At 35.0% G+C, this 27,322-nt stretch overlaps 1 protein-coding gene across 4 annotated transcripts in view; it reads right to left on the bottom strand.

The window, feature by feature from the left end:
* ARHGAP6 (Rho GTPase activating protein 6) overlaps positions 1–27,322 on the bottom strand; it is a 348,047-nt gene that overhangs the window by 93,019 nt on the left and 227,706 nt on the right. The window lies entirely within an intron of this gene.

Raw genomic sequence — 27,322 nt, 5'->3', positions numbered from 1 at the left:
AAGTCATTAAAATAATCATTATTTGGCCCAGATATTCCACTGATAGGCAGGTATATCAATGAGATAATTAACAAAAAGAAATGTCATATAGGCATGTAAAATATTTATAGGAAACCTTGGATAGTAGCAATGAGTTCCCCATCTACTGACTTGGGGGGAACAAATTTGATAGATATCCTATAGATATCCTAGACTGGATATCCCCGCAAGGTTCTATCTTTGGTCCTACTTTCTTCTCTAATTGTTGTACATGAATACAATGGAAAATTACTATGTGATTAAAAAAAGTCTTGAATATGATGGACACAAAGAAATATGGGGAGTCTTGAATTAATGAAAAGTAAAATAAGTAGAAAAAGGGAAACTGTATGTCCTGACTACAACAATATACATGCACACAACAACAACAAAACAACAGAAACTAAATGCTATGAAATAATATTGTCTAGTCTTGGTATAGAAAAGATATACAAGCTGGTACACCTTCACAGAATTGGAGGACTATGAATAAGAAACCTTATATGTAATATCAGATATTTTTAACATGTCATTTATTTTAACTATATTTCTCTCTTCTTTTTATTGTTCATTATAAGGGATGGCTTTCAGGGACAGAGAAATCAGGAATATACTAGAAAATACAGATGCAGGGGTGGCTAGGTGGTGCAGTGGATAAAGCATCGGCCCTGGAGTCAGGAGTACCTGGGTTCAAATCCAGTCTCAGACACTTAATAATTACCTACCTGTGTGGCCTTGGGTACACTTAACCCCATTTGCCTTGCAAAAAAACTTAAAAAAAAAAGAAAATATAGATGAAGCAAAACATAAGACATCAATAAATTACTTTTTTAAAATGAAACCAGGAGACAAGGCTTAGAATATTATTTTTCTTTGCTGTTTAGTCAAAATTCCTGATTATAATGGTAAAAAAAAAACCCTTCCAGAATAAAGCAAATTTACCTGAAGTCTAATTAAATAATAAGTATTTATTAGAATGTATTTGAAATTTATACTGACCAAATCAAATAGCCTGGTTCTTGGAGTTGGTAACAATATTGTTCTTTTCACATTTGCTGTTCTGGCTTGGCTATTTCCACCTCAATCTAATTTAAATTACAAACTCTATAGAAAAAGGAAATATGCAACCTCCCTCCCCCCAGTAAAATAAATTTCTATATTCAAGTTTTTATAGTAAATTTTTGGTGACAATTATAGTAATACTTGAGATCTAAATCAACCAGTTCTTCAAATCCAACTAGACAAATAAAAATATGTTTGCAAGACTCACTAGCACCACCAGAAAATAAATACTTCTAATAATGGTCCTCTTGAATTTGATGCCTCTTAATACCCATCAATTTTCTCTGAGTTGACTTAGTTCTCTTCATTTATAGGCCATATCTAAGATATCATTTTAGGGGTTTAAGCATATATATCAGTGTAGTATTACAGAATTTCAAACTAGGAATATCATTCAAAAGTCATATAGTTTAACCTTTAACTTTTTTGGAGGGATGGTGTCTGTAATATAATGCTACCAAGGAAATAGTTTTTGTATTATTCCAGTATCTTCACCCTAGGGATAAATTGGTTTTATCTATCTATGAGATTCTCACCATTCCATGACCCATGGCTTTAAAAAAACAAAAGGAAAAAATTATGTGTCCAAAATTAACTCTCTGCTTCCATCAGATGATATGGCATTTTATAGCTTGGGATCTAGTTGTTCCAATTATCTGTAAAACATTGAGAAATTTACCTGCCTTCTTTGGGTCTCAATGGCACTATGGGAAAAAACATTGGCTTGGAAATCAAAGAACCTGGGTTAGAAATCAGAATGATTGCCCATGTTATTTTGGTCAAATCAGTTTCTTTGTCTGTAAAATGAGGAAGTTGTACAAGATTAGAGGTGCTTAACCTTTTTAGGTCATGGATCCCCTTTGGTGATCGTGAAGTCTATGGACCTCTTCTCAGAATAATATTTTTCAATGATTGAAGTAACTTCTGAACTTTAATCTGATGTAGGCAAAAATAAAGATGTAATTTTCCCTTCATTCCAATCCTCTGAAATCTATACACGAAACTGACTCTAAGTTACAAATCCCCGATATAAATATCCTGAGGTTCTTACAGTTTCTGAATCTATGACACAATGACCTTGCAGGCTGTCCACAGCACTAAAAGTGGAGGATCTTTTTTTGTGCTGAATTTCTATTAGTTATTAAACTGTAACAAGGCAAGGGTATGAGCATTGTGCTAGATATATTAATCACTTTTTACAAACATTTTCTCAACATCCTTTTGAGATAGGTTGCTATTATTATCCAAATTTTTAAAATTGAGGAAATAGAGGCAGATAGAGGTGAAGTGATTTGCCCAGGGTCATACAACTAGTACGTTTCTGAGGTTAAATTTAAAATCATATCTTACTGACTTCAGATCTGGCACTCAAATCTCCACCCAGCTGCCTTCAAAACCAAAAAAAAAAAAAAAAAAAACCATGCCCCAAAACATCACCATTATAGAATGGCTAAACCTCTCAGCTCTCCTGGGTATCCTCCAAGTTTTTCTAGCTTAATAGAACCTGCCAGAATATGTCCTATATTAATGGAGCCTTGGAGAATACTGTACCAGCTCTGCACTATGAAGAAACACTGGACTGCATGCTGGTTCTACAAATCCCCTTTTGCTTACATTACTCTCCTGTAGTAAATGAGACACTGATGGAGTCACACAAACTTTCTAGATAATATGTATTTAGTACTAAAAACATAGTACACTTCTATCAATCAATTAATTAATATTTCTTAAGCCCTTATAGTGTACTAAGCCTTATGCCTAAGTATGATGATGCAAAAAAGAAAAGAAAAAAATCTGGCCCTGCCTTCAAGCACCTACAATCTAACAGGTGAGAACATGTGGTTATCCATAACTTTTTATTCTACTTTGTCTTTATGAAAGAATTCATTCTTCTTTTGCTTATTAGCGTCTCCTTATCAGTGTCCCACTCTCTAGTCATGTCAATATCTACATTGTTCCACTGAAGTCTTTTTAAAAAAAATTTATTTATTTTACTCTGAACTAAAGAAACAAAATAAATTTTCACAGTATAGCAGAATAGATAAAAAGATGATTGTACATGAAACTGCAAATGTACAACTTGTTATTTTTAAAATAAGAAAGTTATCATTTAACATTTTCTCCTTTTTTTCCTTCCTCCATTCCCCCACCCTCTTTTATGGCTACCATCAGACATAAATACATTTATATGTGTAAATATATACACACGTATATGTATGTAAAATCATTCCATACATATTTCTATTTATCAGTACTTTCTCCAGATGCAGATAAAATCTTCCTTCATATGTCCTTTCAGTTAATTTGAATATTCATAATAGTCAAATGACTCAGTCACTCAAAGTTGTTCTTAAAACAATATTTCTAGCTCTGACAACCCTAGGGCCATTCTGTCAAGAAAGTGGAATTGGGAATTGATAACCTGTTTCATTAGGGCTGGATCAGGTAAAAGGCTAAAGGTAGCATTCATAGCAGAAGACATTTACAATGGGATTGACTTTAGAATAATAAACTAAGAAAATAAATCTGAACCTTAATGTCTTATGATACCAGCCAGGATCTAGATTAGTGTGAACAAACTCAATTGGAAATGGGGCTATTAAACCATGCATATAGATGCCAGTTGTTTCTGTTCAGTCATTTTTTAGACATGTCTGACTTCATGATTCCATTTGAGGTTTTCTTGGCAAGAATATTGAAGTAGTTTGCCATTTCCTTTCTAGCTTACTGATAAAACAGAGGCAAACAGACTTAAATGATTTGCCCAGGGTCACCCAACTAGTAAATGACTGAGGTCAGATTCAAATTCAGGAAGATGAGTCTTCCTGGCTCCTAGACACCCTAATAAGAATCCTTCTATGTCATATATCTACTTAGAAAGACACATATTAACATTATCTTTGTTCTATTGTACATTTTTATTTATTAAGTATTTCCTAATCACATTTTAATCTGATTTAATTGTACTCAGGAGAGTTTTGGGGAAGCAATGGACTGCATATCTGACATCTCTAATTTAGGTGATTGTTGAAGTTTTAGTAAAACTGAATTTAAGAGGTTTTATATGAGGAGGAATATAGAAATTAGTACCAGGTTGTTATTCAGTTATCTTTTGATTATGTTCAACTCTTTGTTACCCCATTTGGAGTTTTCTTGGCAAAGATACTGGAATAGTTTGCTATTTCCTTCTTTCAGTTCATTTGACAGATGGAGAAACTGAGGGAAACGGAGGTAAATGACTTGCCCAGGTCACACAGCTAGTAAGTGTCTTTAGTCAGACTTGAACTCAGGAAGATGAGTCTTCTTGACTCTAGACCAAAATTCTATCCCTTAGTTGCTCACAACCAGGTAGGCAAAAGAAATTCCAAAGTAGGCTAAGGGAAGAGTACATCTGAATAATAGGTTAGAAAAGCAGAGTAAGAATGACAATGAGATCTCAGGATTAGAGAGAGAATCAAAGCTTAAATTGGTCAAACTAGAAAATCTGAGTATTCCTCTTTCATCTCCTTTAGTAATTCATCTTTCTTTTTTAGCCTAAGACTGATTATCTCCCACAGTTTTATGTCTGGTCCTATTTCCTTCTCCCACTGTAATTATAATCCTTGCAGTGGCTTAGGTAGATAGAAAGGCTGATAGATGGATAGATAGATGATAGATAGATAGATAGATAGATAGATAGACAGACAGACAGACAGACAGACAGATATAAGTATAGATATTTTCTGCTCTGTATTCTAGCTCTTCACCTAATGGAACAAGATAGTAACTATCAATTCCTTCTATTTGTAGAGATGACCTTACAACAATTTAGTACGTACTATTAACCATGAACTAAGCTAAGTGCTAGGAATATCAAAAAAAAAAACAGAAAAGAAGATGTTTCCTCTTCTCAAAGGCTTATATTCTAAAAAGGGGAGCTGGAAATAGGGGAAAGGAGGGAAAGAGACTACCTATTAGGCAGAGAAATGGTTTTTAGGTGGTGCAGTGGATAAAGCACTGGCCTTGGAGTCAGGAAGACAGGAGTTGAATCTGGCCTCAGACATTTGACTCTTACTAGCTGTGTGACCTTGGGCAAGTCACTTAACTCTGACTACCTTTTCCAGGGTCATCTCCAGTCCTGATTCATACCTGGGCACCAGACCTAAATGACTCTGGAGGAAAAAGTGAGCTGGTGACTTAGCTCACTCAAATCCAATTTACATGTTTGTCAAGGCATCACCTCCCTGATGTCATGGTCTTCTTCAAAAAATGAAGGATAAACATTATTATTATTGTTAATGAAAAATGATTTAAAGGGATCCAAAGTTCTTCCTTTTTATCCAAAGTCCTCATTTCAAGCTTCCTAGGATAGGATTGATGATAGTTGTTAGGATTAACATTCTCTTTAATCTAAGCTACCCCACCCAATTTTACAAAGAATTTATTCTAAGAAAAAATTCTGGTCCATTTTGTTTTGTTCAAGCTTGGGTGGGTGGGGGGTATAAATTCTTTGTACTAGGCTGGCCAGCATTTTTTATGGTGGTTTCCATGAAGGTATGATAGCATCCAGGGCTATTTCCCGCTGTCCTGATTCATATTTGGCTCTGGAAGAGAAAGTGAGGCTGGTGACTTAGTGCATCCCCTATCACCTTCCTGTTGTCATGGTCTCCTTCAAGAACGAAGAACAAACATCAGCTATGATGGTATCTGATCATCTTAGTACCTTGACTTTCTTTCTTGATTAAAGAAAACATTCTTGGAAAAGGCTTAGCTCTTCTTGTCCATTTTGTAAGTCAAAAATTTCACCTCTAGTAGCACAGTATGAATGCCCTGGCCATCCCTTTTAATCACAACCCATTTTGAAAATCAACAAAACTTTTGTTTTCCCTTTTTCCTAACTTGGCACTCAGGTATAACTCAAACCTACTTTGATGACATCATATCTATGATCCACCAGGCAGTTTCTGACAAACCAAAATTTTTGGTTTCTGGTTGTAAAGTTGGGTGAAACAATTCAATCACATTACTGATTATTAAACCATTGAGAGACAGGTTAGCTATACCATGTTGCAGCACTGGTGTCACCAGAAAAATCACCATAATGGTATTATATCTGGCATTGCTGGAGGGAAATCCCATCTATTAGGCCAATGAATTTGGCAGCATTCGGACATCATCAGAAGTCTTGTTTCCTATCAAATCAGGTCAAGGGGTAATGATTCTGAAAAAGGCAGTGAGAAGGAGGTCTTTGTACAACACTCCACTCACTATAATAAACATAATGGGAAAAACACGGTATCTTATACATGATGATACAAAGTGCTCTTCAAATATGAAGGACAACTACCTACTAAGGATGGCAATTTAGAATTAGTTAACATAAAGATACATCCCCTAACCTCTTATTGAAATGGATCTGCCTAATAGTTTTTTCCTCTCATTACTTGTTAACAAATTAGAGTTGAATACCACTCTCAGGAACACCAACCAAGGGCATATAAACCATGAGTTTATCACTATGGGTAGTCTTGGGTCCAAGAAAGAGACAAGCCAAATGACCATTCCTTTTATTAATAAAATGCCAGTATAATTAATAAAGTGTTATTACCCAGAAATTATGACTCTTGAACTTTTTAAATATCACAATAAAAGCCTAGACAGTAGGATGGAGAGGAATGTGGTACTGGAAAAGTCCAGGGAGTGAACAGGAAGTAGAAAATGCTTAGTGTAGGTAGGCCTCCTCAAATCGTGGCAGCTCCACCCAATTAGAATTCAGCCAGTCTTTTTGAGTTGTTCTCTGATCAGAGTTATTCCCCAGGGGTTCAGATAGTTGAATGGGGAAGACAGTAAAGATATATATATATATAATATATACAAACTCAATACAAGGCAATTTTGGGAAGGAAGGCACCAGGACCTGGTGGGATGAATCTTGTTGTAGAAGGTGATGCTGTTATGGTTGTAAAGGTTCAGTGAGTGTGAATGAATTTATGCATTCAAGACTCAAAGCTGTTAGGGACATATTGACTTTATTTACATAGTATTTTGGACTAGATTCCTTAGAGGAAAATAGCAAAATAAAGAGAAAAAGTAAAGTCTTTTTTTGAAGATTTTATTTATTTAAGGCAATGGGGTTAAGTGATTTGCCCAATAGCTAGGTAATTGTTAAATATCTGAGGTCGGGTTTAAACTCAGGTCCTCCTGACTCCAGGGCTGGTGTTCTATCCATTGTGCCACCTAGCTGCCCCCAAATTTAAGACTTTTAAAGGGAAGCTGGGCATGCTGAGTATGATAGTTTGTGGAGCTTTGAGGAGGACCTAGGAAAGAACTAGGGAAGGACTTCGGAATGGCCAGGAATATGCAGTTTCTATGCCTTCTGTGCAAACATGGTTTAAGGAATTAAGCCAGAAATCTAGTTATCAAGGAGAGTTAACTCGTTATTGGAACACCTGGGTTGGAACCAGGTATCTAAGTAAATTTATGTGCCTTAGTCTCCCTTTTTTGGTGAGATGGCTTTGAAGCACCAAATGCCAAGTGTTTTTAGTATAGATAACAAGATATACAGGAAGGAAGTCAGCTTAAAATATTAGATACACAAAATGGTGCCTTATTAGTACAAGGTCAGCACAGAAAGGAACAAATTAACTATTTGCTGGCATACTATTTTTTTTCTGCTTATCATTTCCTCTGCTACAATGCTGACCTGAGTTTTAGAAGAAGCAAAGAATTCTAAAAGGAAGAGATGAGGAACTATTCTCCAGGTGTGGGATACAAGCCAAGGCAAACACAAGGGCTAAGGGAGATGGAATATCATGACTTTGCCACTCCCCCACCTTTTCCAGACTCTAATGGATTCCTGTTTCTTCTAGGACAAAGCACTAAAACATAGCATCACATGGAAAGTGATAATCTGGCCCCAATCTATTTTTCCTATTTTGTTTCACATTCTTTCCCTTAACCCCTTTGGATTTCACATACAGAACTAGCACACACTTTTAAAAAATTGAACTTCATTTCTACAAAGGGACTATTGCATAAAGTAGTTATATTGAGAATAAATGATCATAAAAAGAGTATATAAGTAGGGTCTCCAGGATGGGTAAAGAGAGAAAAGTAATTTGTTTTACTTTGCTTCTATGTTAGGATGCATAACATGTGTTCTGCTGGCACAGATTACTTCTACAGGTGTTTCCTGATTGCTTTTGCTTTCTCCAAATATAAAGGAACTTGTTAGGACATTTGTCAATGGGATGTGAATTGAGGTCAACTAAGGTCTACTTGGTCTCCAAAATAATTTTTTTCCACCAGATTTTCTCCAATGGTGTTCATTTGTATATATTTATATCCTAGCTCCCTACCATATTTAATATGTCTGTATCACCCCCAAATGATGCTGGAAGGCAGCTGTAATAAAACTCCTGAAATATAACAGAATGTTACCATGCACCATGTTGGGAATATGTCTCAGGATTCTGCAGCTATCAAATATGTGGGAGGTGTGCAATAGGAATGTTGGCAACATTGGAGAGCCCTTGGCTCAGGAATTAGGAAGACAAGTTCAAGTTCCAAAAGGACATAGATGAAGACACTGAAAGGAAGAAGGGTCAATCTAATAAAATCTAGGCCAAGATTCTGGTATCTGGAAAAGACAAACTTTTCAAATACTGATGAACAAGCTCATAATTCTAGAGGATGTTTCTAATGTTCTCAAACAGCATCTTGACCTCTACTTTTTTTTAATCCACAGAAGATTACTTTTGGGGACTTAAATTCATATTCACTCATAAATCATCTAAGAAAGCTCTCAAAAACAATTCTCCCATGCTTAAATGGAAATTCAAAAAGGTTTATTAATGTCTTTATACAAACATATATATATATATATATATATATATATATATATATATCACATAAACAGAAGAATAGAATTAAGAGCTGGAAGAGACATTAGGTAACATCACAAGCAGAGGGTCCTCAACTAAGCAGAACTACATCCAAAACCTCAAGGACCCCAAGACAGTAAAGAGTCAGTGCTTTCAGGGTTTAGGAGACTATGAATTGATTGTGTTTCATGAAAGGGGCCTTCTTGATTTTCCTTATGCCTTGTTATCTTGGAATGATGCTAAGGAATGGCATTAAATATGAATTAGACCAGATTAGCTTACCTGAACACTCAATAGATTTACCTAGACAGCAGTCTTTGATTCTTTTACCTGCCACCTTGATCCTTAGCCTCCCAGTGATCAGTAATAGAATATGACACCAGTGATTTTATACTTGCTTCATAATCATTCATCAGGACCAGGAAAGAGTGGAGGAATTTTAAATCAACTAGTTCTCCCAGTGGGCTACATCTCCAAAACTCCAAATTTCTGTTTACTTAATCTCTTTATTCAAAGGTACTGCTTAATGGGGTGAAAAATCCTTTCCCACCCCCAACCTTTCACCAAACTCTTATTCCTCCCTACTCTCTTAGACTCAGCTTCTCATAAACTTCCTCTGCTCTTCCATTCATTATGTCCTTTGAGACCTCCAATCTATTGTTAGCCAACTCCCCTGTATTCTAGATCTCTTCATCTCATAATTTTCCTATTTTCTCTTGTTTCGGGGAACCCTGAAGCAGCATAGTGGGTAGAGCAGTGAAATGAGGAACAAAAAGATCCCACTTGATATTTACTTGTTTTGTATCTTTCAGTGCCTCAAAGCTGAAATGCTATTTTAAAAAAAAAAACTTAAAAAAGGTTTTATTTATTTTGAGTTTTACAATTTCCCCCTATCTTGCTTCCCTCCCCACACTCCCCACAGAAGGCAGTTTGCTAGTCTTTACATCATTCCCATAGTATGCATTGATCTAAGTTGAATGTGATGAGAGACAAATCATATCCTTAAGAAACATATAGTATGAGATATAGCAGAATTACATAACAAGACAATTTTTTTTAAATTAAAGGTACATAGAAAATCTTTGGTCTCTGTTCAAATGCCACAATTCTTTCTCAGGATACAGATGGCATTCTCCATCACAGATATCCCAAAACTGTGCCTGATTGTTGCCCTATTGAGCAAGTCCATTAAGGTTGATCATCACTCCCCTGTTGCTGTTAAGAGTGTACAGGGTTCTTCTGTTTCTGCTCATCTTGCTTAGCATCAGTTTATGTAAATCTTTCCAGGCTTCCCTGAATTCTCATCCCTCCTGGTTTCTTATAGAACAATAGTGTTCCATGACATACATATACCACAGTTTGCTAAGCCATTCCCCAATTGAAGGACATTTATTTAATTTCCAATTCTTTGCCACTACAAACAGTGCTGCTATAAATATTTTTATACAAGTGATGTTTTTACCCTTTTTCATCATCTCTTCAGGGTCCCAATAGTGGTATTGCTGGATCAAAGGGTATGTACATTTTTGTAGCCTTTTGGGCATAATTCCAAATTGCTCTCCAGAAAGGTTGGATGAGTTCACAGCTCCACCAATAATGTATTAGTGTCCCAGGTTTCCCACATCCCTTACAACATTGATCACTGTCCTTTCTGGTCATATTGGCCAATCTGATAGGTGTGAGGTGGTACCTCAGAGATGTTTTAATTTGCATTTCTCTAATAATTAGTAATTTAGAGCAATTTTTCATATGACTATGGATCGCTTTGATTTCCTCATCTGTAAATTGCCTTTGCATATCCTTTGACCATTTGTCAATTTGGGAATGGCTTGTCTTTTTTTTTAAAATATGACTGAGTTCTCTGTATATTTTAGAGATGAGTCCTTTGTCAGAAACACTAGTTGTAAAAATTTTTTCCCAATTTACTACATATCTTTTGATCTTGGTTACAGAGGTTGTAAGGTGTAAAAGTTTTTTAATTTAATGTAATCAAAATTATCTAGTTTATTTTTGTGATGTTCTCCATCTCGTTCTTGGTCATAAATTGCTTCCCTTTCCATAGATCTGACAGGTAAACTATTCCATGATCTTCTAGTTTTCTTATAATACTGTTTTTTTCTGTCTAGATCCTGTATCCATTTTGACCTTATCATGGTATAGGGTGGGAGGTATTGGTCTAATCTACGTTTCTTCCATACTAACTTCCAATTTTCCCAACAGTTTTTATCAAATGAAATGCTTTTTAAAAACACCTTTAAAATTCTAAATCTATGAACTTATGACTCCATTCTCTTATATCCCTTAACACAGAGTATTGAAAGGAAGAAGTAACATTTATCATTATTTCCAAGTCTCTCAATCTCTCTCTTCTTCCTCCCCTCTCCTTCTCCTCCTCCTCCTCTCTCTCATTTTCTCTCTCTCTGACTTTAACTCTTTATATCTCTTTCTCCTCTTCCTTATTCCTTTCACTCCACCCCCACCCCTGTGTGCCCATATATGCATATTCAAGTCTATCTCCTTATGTGATTGGAGTGAAAAGACCCTCCCTCCTTCTCCTCTCCAGTCCCTTTCATTTCTCTTTCTTCCTCATTCATGCTAAATATATTCTTTATATGTTTCTATATTCAATTCTAATTCTTCCAATCCATCACTCATGCTCTAGTTCCCCCTTTTTTGCTTCACAATCTTAATCCTTTAGTTAACCAATTCAATTATAGCTTCTCCTTTTCTCTTTAATTTCTATTTTATGCCTTGACAACTCCCAACTCTATGTTACTTTAACCATTTGCTTCTATTTGCTTAGTGCCGAACAGTGATGAAGAAGAATGTTTTCCATGCCCATTGGTCCATTATTTATTTTATAATCTTAATTGGAGCCCTATTGCCTATGATAATACTTTTAGTCATCCCTAATTAACTCTATTGCTATTTGCACTGGCTATTATAATTATGTGTGTGTGTTTAAGTGACTTGCCCAAGGTCGCATAGCTTCTAAGTATCAAGTCTTGATATTGGATTTAACTCAAATCTTCCCCTCCAGGGTAGGTGCACTAAGTCACCTAGCTGCCCCATGCCTCATAATAGCTGCCGATTACAGATTTTCTAATCTTTCTTCAAGCTTCCTATGCCATCTCCTCTTCCCTCAGCTGAAAACTCTTACTTTTCTGAAATATGCAGTCCATATACCCTGAGCTCTCTCTTTTCCCTTACACAGACCATCTACATATATTCTATTCTCCTCTCTTTAGTTTCAGTCTGTAGAGGAAAATGGTCCTTTTCCTTTTACACTCTGGTGTTAGGTGGCCCAAATCCTCAACATCTAACTATGAGTCTATTTTCCTTCCATCCCCTCTCAGAAATTGCACCCTCAAACATTTTTCCTCTCTTTCATCTTCAATCTTTCCTTATTGACAAGTTATTTCTCAAAATAACAGCTAGATTGTATATAATGCCTTAAAGTTTGCAAAACACTTTACATATATTTTTTATTTGACTCTAAAAACAATCCAGTAGGGTAGATACTATTACTCTTATTTTACAAATGAAAAGCTGAGAGGTTATGTCATTTGGGCACACAGCTAGTATCTGAGACAAGTTTTGAAATTAAGGCTTTTTCACTACCTGTTCTGTACTCAAAGTCTATTAAAGCATGTCATTTGTCAGTTCTAAAAACAAATGAAAACAATCCCTTCTCTTCCTTCAACATACACAGAAAACTTCACTTGTCCCTGTCTTATCAATTCTGTCCCCTTTCCTGGATTATCACACATTTACCTCCTCCCCTTGTTCTGCCAACTATCATACAAATGTTCTCCCAAAATTTTGTGTCATGAGGCCCCCATTTTCTTGCTAATCTCACTGGCTTCCATGAGTTTAATTATCTCTACATAGGTCACATCAAATCTAAAAATACAGTCTTAATCTGAGTTCCAGTTCCACATCATCTAGTATTTGCTGAACATATCTACCTAGAGGTCCACAGGCATTTCAAATTTAATATGTCCAAAGTGGACCTCATTATCTTTCCTCCTTAAAAACCACTCATCCTTCGAATTTACCTGTATATGTTTAAAGTATCTTCAGGTTACAACATCAGTTACAAAATGGCATCCTCACTTGAGCAATTACAGTCAATACATTTTTTTTTTAAAGAAAACACTTGGGGCGGCTAGGTGGCAGAGTGGATAGAGCACGGGGTCTGGAGTCAGGAGTGCCTGAGTTCAAATCTGGCCTCAGACACTTAATAATTACCTAGCTGTGTGGCCCAGGGCCATGCCACTTAACCCCATTTGCCTTGCAAAAAATGAAAAAACAACAAGAACAACAACAATCATTTAAATTAGACCACCTTCTTAGAGCAAGCTAATTATAATTCAGAACATTTTTTAAAAATATGCTAATTCCTATTTGAATGATCCTAAAACTTAAAGGCTTAAAGAAAGAAAATTAAATAGAATTGGAGCAAACAAAAAATGAGAGTCCTAGTCCTTTGACCTAGAAGGCACTTTGTTCAAGACAAAAACAGCAAAACAAAACAGCAAAATTTCAAGATGTTTTCTTTCTATACAAAACCAGATTTCAAATTGTAAATAGAATCCTTATGTCTACTAAGGAAAGAAAGTTGTTCTTATCAATATTTGCATGTATTAAAAATAATGATAAGTATTTCCAAGAAAATTTGATTTTTAAAAAAGAAATCATCTAAAAAGACATGCTTTCAGTCAGAAAATTAATTTCTTTTTCTTATTGCTATACATTATAAAAATCTCAAATTTAATGAAACTGGACATACTTCTGTGTCACAGTGATTTAAAAAAGTTTTCTTGATACATTAAAGTACATAGAGGAAAAGTTATTCTTCCTTAATTTGTAGTTTTAGGAATTTGCTTAATGAGTCATCAATGCTTCAAATATTGGATTGTAGAATGGTAGTTATAACAGAAGGGAAATTCCTCCCATCCCCATTCCTTCTTCACCCAATAAAGTAGTAACATTTAGTTCCACATCAATATGGTGAGTTTCTCAGAGCCAGGAAGTATAAGACTGCCTAAGAAGGGGTGAACCTGCCTTGTTTGGAAAAATGTCAGGTTGTTGTGACAAGTCAGGTTTTTGTGAATCTGCAATGGAATTAGCCCATGAGTGGCTGCTGTTCCTTCAACTTGGGAACAAGAAGGAGACAAATATCAAGCAAAACTACAACAACAGAATAGAAAGGAAACATATAAAATAATTATCAAAATTTTAAGGCACTGAAAGGAAAAATAGATAAATAAACTAAAGGAATAGAATAAAGATAACAAATATCCATCAAAATATGCAAAAGATTATTATCTGTTAAACCTATAGAAAATAAAAACTTGGGAAAGAGGTTACTACTTAACAAAGGGGGCTTAATTTTTTTTGAGAACCATGAAAAATAATTTTTAAGAACCAGATATGAATAGAAAGATGTATTTATAACAATTATAGGAGGGTAGTGGCTTCCTATTAGGCAATTAGGAATAATCATCAAGAAGAAGAAAAATGCTTGATCATACTGACATTTTAAAAAATCAATTGAACAGAAAAGGAAATTATAAATGGGGAAAATGTTTATGAACTAAAAATTTTCAAGAGGAAATAAAAAGTGTTAATCCTGAAAATATTCTCAACCATAATTAAAATAATCAGAGATACAAATTAAATGAAAATCAAAAGTAATAAATTACAATTTTGTTTAGATTTAAGAGAAAATTATACCCCCATTTGTTTATGGTAGAATTAGAAATTTGTAGATTTTTTTTGAAAAGTAATCTGGGGATGATGAAAAAGGGGCGGCTAGGTGGCCTAGTAGATAAAGCACAGGCCCTGGAGTCAGGAGTACCTGGGTTCAAATCCAGTCTCAGACACTTAATAATTACCTAGCTGTGTGGCCTTGGGCAAGCCACTTAACCCCATTTGCCTTGCAAAAACCTAAAAAAAAAAACATCACTTGTACAAAAATATTCATAGCAGCCCTGTTTGTGGTGGCAAAGAATTGGAAATCAAGTAATGTCCTTCAATTGGGGAATGGCTTAGCAAACTGTGGTATATGTATATTATGGAACACTATTGTTCTATTAGAAACCAGGAGTGATGGGAATTCAGGGAAGCCTGGAGGAATTTGCATGAACTGATGCTGAGTGAGATGAGCAGAACCAGAAAAACACTGTACACCCTAACAGCAACATGCAGGCAATGATCAACCTTGATGGAATCACTCATTCCATCAGTGCAACAATCAGGAACAATTTGGGGCTCTCTGCAATGGAGAATACCACCTATATCCAGAGAAAGAACTGTGGAGTTTGAACAAAGACCAAGGACTATTACCTTTAATTTAGGAAAAAAAACTGATATCTTATTGCCTGATCTTGCTATCTCTTATACTTTATGTTTCTTCCTTAAGGATATGATTTCTCTCTCATCACATTCAATTTAGATCAACATATACCATGGAAACAATGTAAAGACTGGCAAATTGCCTTCTGTGGGGGTGGGGGGAGGGAAGTAAGATTAGGGGAAAAATTGTAAAACTCAAAATAAAAAAAATCTTTAAGCAAAAAAAAAAAAGAAAAGTAATCTGGGCTGGGCATGATGGTACTGGGGAGGCTGTGAGTGGTGGATCACAGTTTTAATGTTTTGAACTAGTGTAGGGTTAATATTAATTGAGACTGAGTCTGGAAGAAAACATGGTGAACCCCTGGGAGCCGAATGCTACCAGTTTGTCAAAAGGGAAGGTGAATGGGTTCAGAAAAACAGAACAGGTATTTTATAGAATTATTTTAAAATGCCAAACAAACAATCTTGGAAGTTAATTAGTATCCAATAAAAGAGCAGTTAAATTGTCTCATAATGCAATGGATCACAAATTGTGTTTTGTTGCAATGCAATGCAATGCACAATGAGTCCACAATACAATAATGAACAACAAAGATGAAGAATATAAAGAAATACGGAAAGGGGGCAACTAGGTGGCCTTGCAAAAAGAACCAAAAAAAAAATACAGAAAAGGTTCATGGATTAATGAAATGCAAGCAACGAAACCACTTAAAGAAATCAAACCGAAACATAAACAGTTGAACAAGAACAGATTACATGATAATTCTGGCTATACAAGAGGAAAAATGATCAAGGCAAAAGTTTCAATTCTTGAAATGTAATTACAAATCAAGTCTTGATGGTATATATAATAAATCTTAAAAGAAAGGAAATATAATAATACTCATATTTTTTATTTATACCTTCTACAGCATAAAGAATAAGTTACTTCTCAGTTATCCAAATAAGGTCCATCCCTCTCTAAAATGTCTCTTTGTATAGTCATTCAAAATAATTTCCCCATAAAAAGATTTGAAAACTATGCCATATACTTGTCAAATCCTTAGTGATTTATGTTTGATGGAAGCAAAAGCTACTAAAGAAAATTAAATACTAAATCAAGGGAAAGATTAATAAAATTGAAAGCAAGAAAATTATTGATTTCATAAAAAACTAAAAGTTGTTTTTATGAAAAAGCCAATAAAAGACAAATCTTTGGTTAATCTGATTAAAAAATAGAAAGATGATAACCAAATTACTAGAATCAAAAAAAAGGGCGAACTAACCAACAATGAGGAGAAAATTAAGGAGATGATTCTGATCTACTTTGCCAAACTGTATGACAATAAATTGGATAACCTGCATGAAATGGATAAATATTTACAAAAATATACACTGCTCAGATTAACTGAAGGAGAAATAAATTACTTAAATAACCCCATTTCAGGAAAAGAAATTGAAGAAACCATCAATAAACTGCCTAAGAAAAAGTCTCCAGGTCCAGATGGATATTTAAGGAACAATTAATTCCAATTCTACATGAACTTTTTAAAAAATAGGAGAAGTTCTGACAAATTCTCTTTATGACAGCAACATGGTGCTGATACAAAAACCAGGAAGAACCAAAACAGAACAAAGAAAATTATAGACCAATCTCCCTAATGAATATTGATGCAAAAATATTAAATAAAATTTTGGCAATGAGACTACAGCAATTTATTACTAGCATAATACACCATGATCAGGTTGGATTTAAACCAGGTAGGCAGGGATGGTTCAATATCAGAAAAACACTCAACAAAATTGAACATATCAATAGCAAATCCAACAGAAATCATATGATTATTTTAATAGATGCTGAAAAAGCCTTTAATAAAATACAACATCCATTTACTATTTTTTTAGGTTGTTTTTTTTTTTTGCAAGGCAATGAGGTTAAGTGGCTTGCCCAAGGCTACACAGCTAGGTAATTATTGAGTGTCTGAGACTGGATTTGAACTCAGGTACTCCTGACTCCAGGGCCCATGCTTTATCCACTATGCCACCTAGACGCCCCTATTTACTATTAAAAACACTAGAAAGTTTAGGAATAAATGGAGTTTTCCTTAAAACAATAAATAGTATCTAACTAAAACCATCAACATATATTATGTAATGAGGACAAACTTGGAGCATTTCCAATAAGATCAGGGGTGAAACAAGGATGCCCATTAATAAAGTATTAGAAATTCTAACCTTAGCAATAAGATAAGAAAAAGAAATTGACCATCTGAAAAGCTAATGCAAATTTAGGGAAATTTAGGTAAATCTGTCATGACTGATAAAATAAATCACTGCACTAGGATAAACATGAAATAGATTACTTTTTTTGTTGTTTTTTTGCAAGATAATGGGGTTAAGTGACTTGCTCAAAGTCACACAAATGTCTGAGTTGGATTTGAACTCAAGTCCTCCTGACTCCAGGGCCTGTGCTCTATACACTGAACCACCTGGCTGCTCTAACTTTTAAGGTTACTTCCTACTTAAAGATTCTATGATTTTAAGTGATGTGGTCAGGTATATAAATAATTCACTTTTCTTAACGTGAATTTATTTTAAGATGCTGTTCACAATGTCTTGAAGAAAACTAGAATATTCTTCTAATTGTTAACTTGTTTCAGTGAAGCAACTATTCCTCTTCCCACATGACTTTACTGTGTCCAGAAAAAGAAAAAAAAGGCATTTATTTGGCAAAGTGTTTTGTCTACAAGGGTTGTGTTTCTTGACCATTTAAGGAATGATGGGTTTGTTGTGTACAGTATATAAGGGAATTATCCAGGAGATAAGTGTCATACCCACAGCTCATCTATCAAACTCAAATAGCAGAGACTACTGTCTGCATAACTCATGATTTTTCTAAATTGTGAAAGAGCAGTTAGTTTCCTAACTGGTATTTTGTGAATATTTATTTTTGTTGGTCATCCAATATACTAAATTACTAAACTTAAACATTTTATCAAATAAAAAACTCAAAGGATGAATTTTAAAATTTTTAGATTACCCATGAGTAGGTATTTGATGTCTTGTTAGCCAAAGTATATCTGGAACCCATAGTTGGGAGATAAAAATGTAAAGCATGAATGAGAATGCCTTAAATGATGGGGTTTCTGTTTCAAGAACATTCAGAGATATTTGTGGACTATTAGATTATAATGACTGAAAAAATTTCATCAGGTCTACATAATCCAGTTCTAAAAGAAATTATACATGCAATTCAATCATGCCTACAATTCTTTTGTTCTCTCTTTTTTTTCCTTTTGGAAAAGGAAAGGACGGCAAGGAAGATTGATATCATTTAGCATTTTGTTAGTGGTCACCCCCACCCCCCCCCCACCATTTTACTGAACAGAATGGAAGTTACCTAACATGTTGACTGGGACCAATATAATTTCAGGTTAAAAAAGTTCAATGGGTCCTCACTACAGCAAGGTACTTTTACTACTTCTTTTTAGTTTATTCTTATTTTACTTCCCTCTGAAGCTCTTCAGAGCATTCTCTTCACTCCTTAGGCATCCACCAATTCTTTATCCAGCTCCCCCGAATTAAGGATCTCTCCCTGTACTTTTATGATTTGGAAGCCTTTCATTTTAAGTTTCTCTTCTCCCCTTCTCTAATTCTAAACATCTTAATATCATCTCTCATTCTTTTGTTTCTCCCAGTCTCTGATAATGAGGTGGTCCTTTACCTTCTTACAGTCAAATGCCCTTTATATGATCTTCATACTATCTCCTCCTTCCATCTTCTCAGTATAGATTGCCCCTTCATCGTCTCTCTCTTTCATCTTCAGTCTTTCCCTAATTACTGATTCCTTCTTCATTACCTCCAAAAATTTCCAGGAGGCCCATCAACCAGGGAATGACTAAAAAAGTTGTTCAATATCATTTTGATGGAATACTATTGTCTTATAAGAAATGATGAATTCAATGATCTTAGAAAAATCACAGAAATACTTGACCATGAACACTCTTTATATAACAGCAGTATTGTTTGAAGAATGACTGAGAAAAAAATAATTTTGACTATTAAAAATACCCAAATTAAATATAAAAAATAAGAAGATGTTATCTGCATCTAGAGAAAGAACTGGTGGTGGGCAGGGTAACTATGTGGCTCATTGGAGTACCAGCTCTGGACTCAGGAGGACCTGATTTCCAATCCATCCTCAGACACTTAATAGTTACCTAGCTGTGTTACCTTGGGCAAGTCATTTAACCCTACTGCCTTGCAAAAAGGAGAAGAAGGAAGAAGGAAGAAGGAAGAAGAAGAGGAATTAGTAGAAGAAGAAGAAGAAGAGGAAGAAGAAGAAGAAGAAAGAAAGAAAGCAGCACTGGATAAATAGGATAATTTTACATATATATCTAATTGTGATAACTATCTCTGAGGTGGGGGGAAGGAAAGGAAAAAAAGTGAAAAAAGGAAATTTACATGATAACTTTGTTGTGTATTTAAGAGGACAGCAAGATGACTACAGTGAATTTGTGGTTTCATGTGCAATTATTCTCTTAATGTACTCTATTACGAAAATGCTTATTTTATTACATAGATAAATTTAAATTTACACACACACACACACACACACACACACACACACACACACACACACAGGCATCCTATCCTAAAAAAGAACAAAAACAAAAAAGGTACTTTATCATTCCCTCAAACTACTGTTCAACATCCTTTCCCAACCAATCTCCTATAAAAGAAAAGCTATCTACATTAATTACTTCCATGATATCTCTGCTGCCTTTGACATAACTGATGACTTCTTGGATACTCCATCAAGACTACCCCCTTCTGTTTTATCTGATCTGATCTGATCACTCTCCATTTCCTTTGCTGGCTCATCCTCCATATTTCGCAGTGACTCCATTAACGTTCAATCGGATTAATTATCATCTCTATGCAAATGATATGGGAATTGTGGGAATTGAGTGAACTATACCAACTCTATCTTGTGATTCAATTTTGGATTCAGCCCAGTTCCCTTTTTATTCAGGCATGGGGTCTAGTTCAATTTCTGTCTTGTGAGAAAACTTTGTTCAATTATGGGAACTGTGAAAAAACTTTATTGTATTGTGTGAGCCAAGCCCTGTGGGACTGGGAAGCTAGACCACTTCTACCTGTGGAATAGAAACCCTTAACCAAGGATATAGATTATGTTGACCAGAAATCCAGTCAGATACAAAGACTGATACAAGGAATTTTCTCACAATTATTAATTCTGAGTAATCCATATGTCTTATCTGAAAACTGATCTCAGTCTGGTAAGTTACTGTTTCCTTGTTCCTTTAATTTAATACAGACTCTTGGTGAATGGGGAGTAGGGTACCTCTTTTTCTGATTTCAGAGAATTATGCCTGTTCATTCTCTCCCTATTCAGAAAGATCTTAATTTTACCTTCAATTAGAAATCAAATGATCTAATCTTATATTCTGATTTATAACCTGTTTTTTGCTTCTTATTCAAAAAAAAATCTGTCTTCCCCTAAATTCAGTCCCAGTGTCACACTGGGGAGGCCTGGTTTCAATGTGTTTGGCAATTAGTTTGCACTACTTAATCATACTTGGAATATACTTGCTCTTGTCTCTCTTTTGAGCTGCAGTCCTACATCATCAAAAGTCTAATAGATATTTCAAACTAGATACCTCATAGGCAACTCAAACTCAAGATGTCTAAAAGAGAACTTGTTCTCTCCACACAGACAGCTAGTACCTTAGTTTACACCTTTATTCCCTCCTGCTTGGATGATTGCAAAAGTCTCCCAATTGATCTCCCTGCCTTAAATTTTTCCCCATTGCAAGTCTCTCCTTCACATCATTACTGGAGCAAAAAGCATTAATAAACTTCAGGCAACTACCAGATCTAAAATTATATTATAAAGCATCAGTCATCAAAACTGTTTGGTATTGGCTAAGAAATAGAGTGGTGGACCAGTGCAATAGACTAGGTGTAAAAGCAGGAGAGGATTATAGTAATCTGATGTTTGATAAACCCAAAGAGTCCAGCCATTGGGATAAAAACTCCCTCTTTGATAAAAATTGCTGGGAAAATTGGAAGTTAGTATGGAAGAAACTTAGATTAGACCAACACCTCACACCATTTACCAAGATAAGATCCAAATGGTTACAGGACATAGACATAAAAAAACAATACTATAAGCAAATTAGAAGATGAAGGACTAGTCTACCTGTCAGATCTATGGAAAGGGGAACAGTTTATGACTAAGGAAGAGTTGGAGAACATCACCAAAAACCAATTAGATGATTTCGATTACATTAAATTAAAAAGCTTTGCACAGATAAAACCAATGTAACCAAGATCAAAAGAAATGTAGTAAACTGGGAAACAATCTTTACAACTAATGATTCTGACAAAGGACTCATTTCTAAAATATACAGAGAACTGAGTCATATTTTTAAAACAAAAAGCCATTCCCCAATTGACAAATGGTCAAAGGCTATGCAAAGGCAATTTACAGATGAGGAGATCAAAGTAATCCATAGCCATATGAAAAAATGCTCTAAATCATTAATTATTAGAGAAATGCAAATTAAAGCTTCTCTGAGGTACCACCTCACACCTCTCAGATTGGCCAGTATGACCAGGAAGGATAATGATCATTGTTGGAAGGGATATGGGAAATCTGGGACACTATTACACTGTTGGTGGAGCTGTGAACTCATCCATCCCTTCTGGAGAGCTATTTGGAACTATGCCCAAAGGGCAACAAAAATGTGCATACCCTTTGACCCAGCAATACCACTAGTGGGTCTATACCCTGAAGAGATGAGGAAAAAGGGTAAAAACATTACTTGGACAAAAATATTTATAGCAGCCCTGTTTGTGGTGGCAAAGAATTGGAAATCCAGTAAATGTCCTTCAATTGGGGAATGGCTTAGCAAACTGTGGTATATGTATGTCATGGAACACTATTGTTCTATTAGAAACCAGGAAGGATGGGATTTCAGGGAAACCTGGAGGGATTTGCATGAACTGATGCTGAGTGAGATGAGCAGAACCAGAAAAACACTGTACACCCTAACAGAAACATGGGAGTGATGTTCAACCTTGAAGGACTTGCTCATTCCATCAGTGTAACAATCGGGAACAATTTTGGGCTGTCTGCAAAGGAGAGTGCCATCTGTGTCCAGATAAGGAGCTGTGGAGTTTGAACAAAGTGCAAGGACTATTCCCTTTAATTTAGGAAAAAAACAGATAGCTTATTGTCTGATCTTGTTACCTCTTAGACTTCTTTTCTCTTTAAGGATATGATTTCTCTCTCATCACACCCAATTTGGATCAAGGTACAACATGGAAACAAAGTAAAGACTGACAGAGTGCTTTCTGAGGGGAGGAGGGGGGAGGGAAGCAAGATTGGGGGAAAAATGCAAAACTCAAATAATATCTTTAATAAAAATAAATTTAAAATAAAAAAATAAACTTCAGGCAATCCCCAGATTATTGAAGAAGGATTAATACCTCTGGTGTGTGGGTTTTCTTAGACCTTTTCAGAGAAGCTCATTTACCTTTGATGTCTACCTTCACCCAACTCTCACCTGTGGCTTCAAGATGCCATAGAATACACAGCTGTCATTACCAAGTAAACAATCTTGGCAGACAGGTTAAACCAGGTTGAAGTTAACTGATAGGCTTCAAATCTGAAGGTGAGTTATGTCTACCCAAGAATATGAAGACATCCCTGGTGGAATGGACAGATGAGAACAATTTGTTCCAATGACCATGAAAGTGGCTGAAACAGGCAGAACACTTGGAACTTGGTCAAACATTGAAGAGGTCAAGGCCATCTATTACATCCCAAGCCATTATCAGTCAGTCTGCCACTGGACTTCTGGGACTAGAATAAAGAGTGAGGCTGACAAGCCTAGGTGACTGGGAAGATGGTATTAATAGGGAAGTTAAGAAGAGGAGATAGTTTTATAGCAAAAATAGTACATTCAATTTTGGATGTGTTGAATTTAAGACATCTATGGAATGTCCAGTTTGAGATGTCTAATACATAGTTAGGCATATGTATATAGAGGCCAGAAGTGATGTTAGGGTTGGACAGCTAAATCTGAAAATCATCTGCATAGAGATGATAGATGAATCCATGGACACTAATGAGAATACCAAGTACATAGTTTAGAGGGAGAATAAGAGGGCACAAGGTGAAATCTTGGGGACTTAACCCATGGAAAATGATAACAATGGTATTCATTCTAGTTCAAGAAATAGAAAAGATTGTTCACTAGGAAGTCATACCTATGACTTCTAGACTGCTCTGAGGCCTCAATTTGCTCAGGTACTCATTTAATACTTAGCACTGACAATCATCTCTGTCTGAGTTTTCTCCATTTTTCTCAACTGCAGATCATAGTCAACACCCTCGACCACAGTTTTACCACTGGAGAAATACAACAAGCCATGAAGTGTCTAGAAATGAAACCTTAAGGTTGTGTCTCTACATGTTTAGTAACATACTATATTTATAAATATGATGCTTTATAGCAAGCTGTCTTTACTTAAAAAGAATTCCAGCAGATTCTCTCCTTTCAGCATTAAAAATAAATAACAGATGGAAAGTTTTCAATAGCACAACATTTTCACTGTGCTATTTGGAAGGTACGTGTAGACATGCCCTAAAGAGCTACATTTAGCGTTTTCAAGGATCTACTGAAAAGGAATGGAGACAACTGCCCAACTAAATTATGTTCAAGTTTCATTACAAGAATAGAAGTTTTATTGCAAAAACAGTTCTGGTTATTGTGATCTTCATAGTTTGGAAACCCAGAACTACATTTCAAATGCCTCAGTTCAAGCATTTGAAGCATGATTCCAGATCAAAGTGGTTTTTTTTTTTAATCATGCAGGTTAAATTCAATAATTTCAGCTTTCTTTGATCTTTTAATATGTTCAAGCCATAATAAATAGCACTAAACATGTGCTTATTGTTATTAAATATCTTTTTAAAACTATCTGGCTTTTATTTACATATAAGAACCCTAGACAATTTACAAGATATGAGTTGAATTTTGGAAATCTATTTTTTCTAAAAGTCCACACCTCTGTTTCTTCAGGTTCTTTTGTAACCTCTCAAAAAAGGGTATGTAGAGACACTACAGTAGAGTATTTATGGAAACTCCAAGATAAAAATGCAGGATTTTGGTAATTGAGAAGATAAACCTTTTTTAAGACTTAAGAATTACTTTTGAGCCAGACTGTCTTAATGGATCTAAATGGAGATCTTGATCATTTTCAGCTATTTAAGACCCCAACCCACAAGACATTGATTCATATCCAGTGCCTAATCACTTTGCTGCTTTTGCAGGATGAAATATTCTCTTGGCATTGCTGATCTCAAAGCAATGTCTTTGAGTAGAGATAGTGGTTATAGTCAATGCAACATACTATGATTTGGGAAAATCCAACTTTATGTCAATCACAGAAACCACCATGGTGGACTTAACCCTGGATAGGGAGTGAGGAGATCTGGTTTTTTGTTATTGTTGTTTTTTGGTTCTCCTGCTAACTAGTGATATGACCTCATATAAATTCATATAAATTGCTTAACATCTCTGAGCCTTCATTTTCACAATAAGAAAAAAATGTGAACTGAACTACACAATTTGTAAAATTCCTTCTATCTCTAAAGTCCTCTGACTACAAAAGGCAGACTTCAGAGGAAGAAATGAATTCTTTAAATCACTATTGCTTAGAGAAATTAAAATTAAAGCAAAATAGAGCAGAAAAGAATATATAGAAATGATATTTTTTGAGGAAAAAATGCTAAAACAAACACAAAACTTTTAAATGGAAGGTGGCAATAGACTTCTTGTAAAATTATAACAGTCCACTTTTTGAGCTGAAACTTGGAATTCTGATTATATTTTTACTACTTGAGATCATAAAATCTCAGATATAGGTCATCTAGCACAGCTCTTATCCAAGTAAGAAACTTCTTTAAAATATTTCTGAAAATATTTTTTTAATCTGTCTTCCACTTGGTTCTCTAGTGATGAGACGCTCATTGCCTTCTAAACAAGCCAATTTTACTTTTCGAAAATTCTATTTCTTAGTAAGCTCTATTTTAAATTAAACCTAAACCTGCATCTGTGCAACTCCTGCCCATTGCTTCAAGTTCAGCCCTTTGGAGTCAAACACAACCAAATCTAACTTCCCCTCAAATACTCAAAGATCATTAATTCTCTAAGTATTTTCTTCCCTAAACTAAGTGAACCCATCTCCTTCAATCAGTTCACATTTGGCATAGTTTACAGTTCTCTACCCACTTTGACCTCATACTCTGGATGGACTCCAGGTTGTTATTGTCCCTTCTAAAATGTAATGCTCAGAAATGAACATAGTACTTCACATGTGGTCCAACCAGGTCAAAGTATAGCAGGAAAACTCCCTTGTCTTGAAGTCCTCAGATCATTTTTCGTTATTCGGTCACCATGTCCCATTGCTGACAACTGCTGCCCACTGAAACCCTCAGGTCTTTTCCACATGAATGACTTCCCAGTCAAAGTTCCAGTGGCTTTTGCATAAACACTTGATTTTGTTTTTAAGCCAAGTATAGTATTTTAGATTTATCCCTGTTAAAGTTTATTTTATTACATTTGGCCCATCATATCCAGAGATATTTGTGGTTACTGAGTTTCTAACTACCAGTTTTATGACATTCACAAATTTAATAGACAAGTTTTCAATCCATGCCTTAACTGACAGATGATGATTTTCTTTAATTTTCTTTAATATATGTGTAATATATTAATATATGGATTGACTCATAGGATGAAAAGAAATTTTTTGGGGGGTATTAAGCTAACTTGAAGCATACTATATTTGTTCCCAACTAAATACATTAATAGTATTTCCCTGATCATCATAGTTATGCATTTCTCTCATTAAGTATAATAAATAAAAATAATATAAAGTCATGAATTTAGCTGATTTGGCCTAAGTTATTAATCAACAAACATTTATTGAGTCCCTGCTATGAACCAGTTTCTGTATTAATTGTTGAAATACAAAGACAAAAAAATGGATGTCCTTAATCTCAAGGAGCTTACTTTCTATGGTGGGAGGGTGAACTATATGTATATTTTCCAAATATATCAACTGCTGTTGGTATTCTACCCCCAAACAGCATTGAACTTATTTTTTATGTATTTTACTTATATGGGTACCTGTTAACTTTCTCATCAGAATATTAGTTAACTGTTGTTACCTAATTGTTCTCCTTTCCCTTCTCAGTTGCCTTTTCCTTCCATCAGTATTCCCAAAGAACATGCTACTAATACTTAATTAGCATGTAGATAACACTCAATGTAAATGTACAATGGCACTTAATCTATACCTTCCCCTGTCCCCCAGAAATTAGGACTACAAGAAAGAAAAATCTACAAACAGATAATTCTTCCCCCCCAAGGTTTTGTTCTCATTTTGTTTCCTTTTGAAAATTAAATTAATTTTTGAAAATTTTAAAGAATTTCAAAATTAATTTTGAAAAATGAAACTAAAATACTTTCATTAATTAGATTTTATGGCAATCAACTTTATTTCTCAGTCCCACTTGAAGCAGAAAATGTAGAATTATGCTCTAGATTTTGGAATATGCCAAATAGTTGTTTTTTTCCTCTGTGTTTTCTCTTCATCTCCTTCTAACTCAATCATGAAAGATGTAGGATTATAATCCCCAATACTCTTTGGTTATTTCTAGTCTGAGATCTCAATCACAATTTGAAGACTTTTTTTTTTAGATTTTTCAAGGCAATGGGGTTAAGTGGCTTGCCCAAGGCCACACAGCTAGGTCATTATTAAGTGTCTGAGGCCGCATTTGAACTCAGGTACTCCTGACTTCAAGGCCAGTGCTCTATCCACTGCGCCACCTAGCTGCCCATTTGAAGACTTTTAAGGCTTAAGCAGGCTTTCACAAGAGCCAGACATGCCAATAATGCTTAGAATAGTAGGACTTTATTATGGTACATTTTAACTCACAC

Source organism: Macrotis lagotis, chromosome 6 (genome assembly GCF_037893015.1).
Source record: "Macrotis lagotis isolate mMagLag1 chromosome 6, bilby.v1.9.chrom.fasta, whole genome shotgun sequence".
Taxonomy (NCBI): domain Eukaryota; kingdom Metazoa; phylum Chordata; class Mammalia; order Peramelemorphia; family Peramelidae; genus Macrotis; species Macrotis lagotis.
The sequence above is the reverse complement of the archived record's forward strand: the minus strand, read 5'-3'. Positions and strand labels throughout refer to the sequence as shown.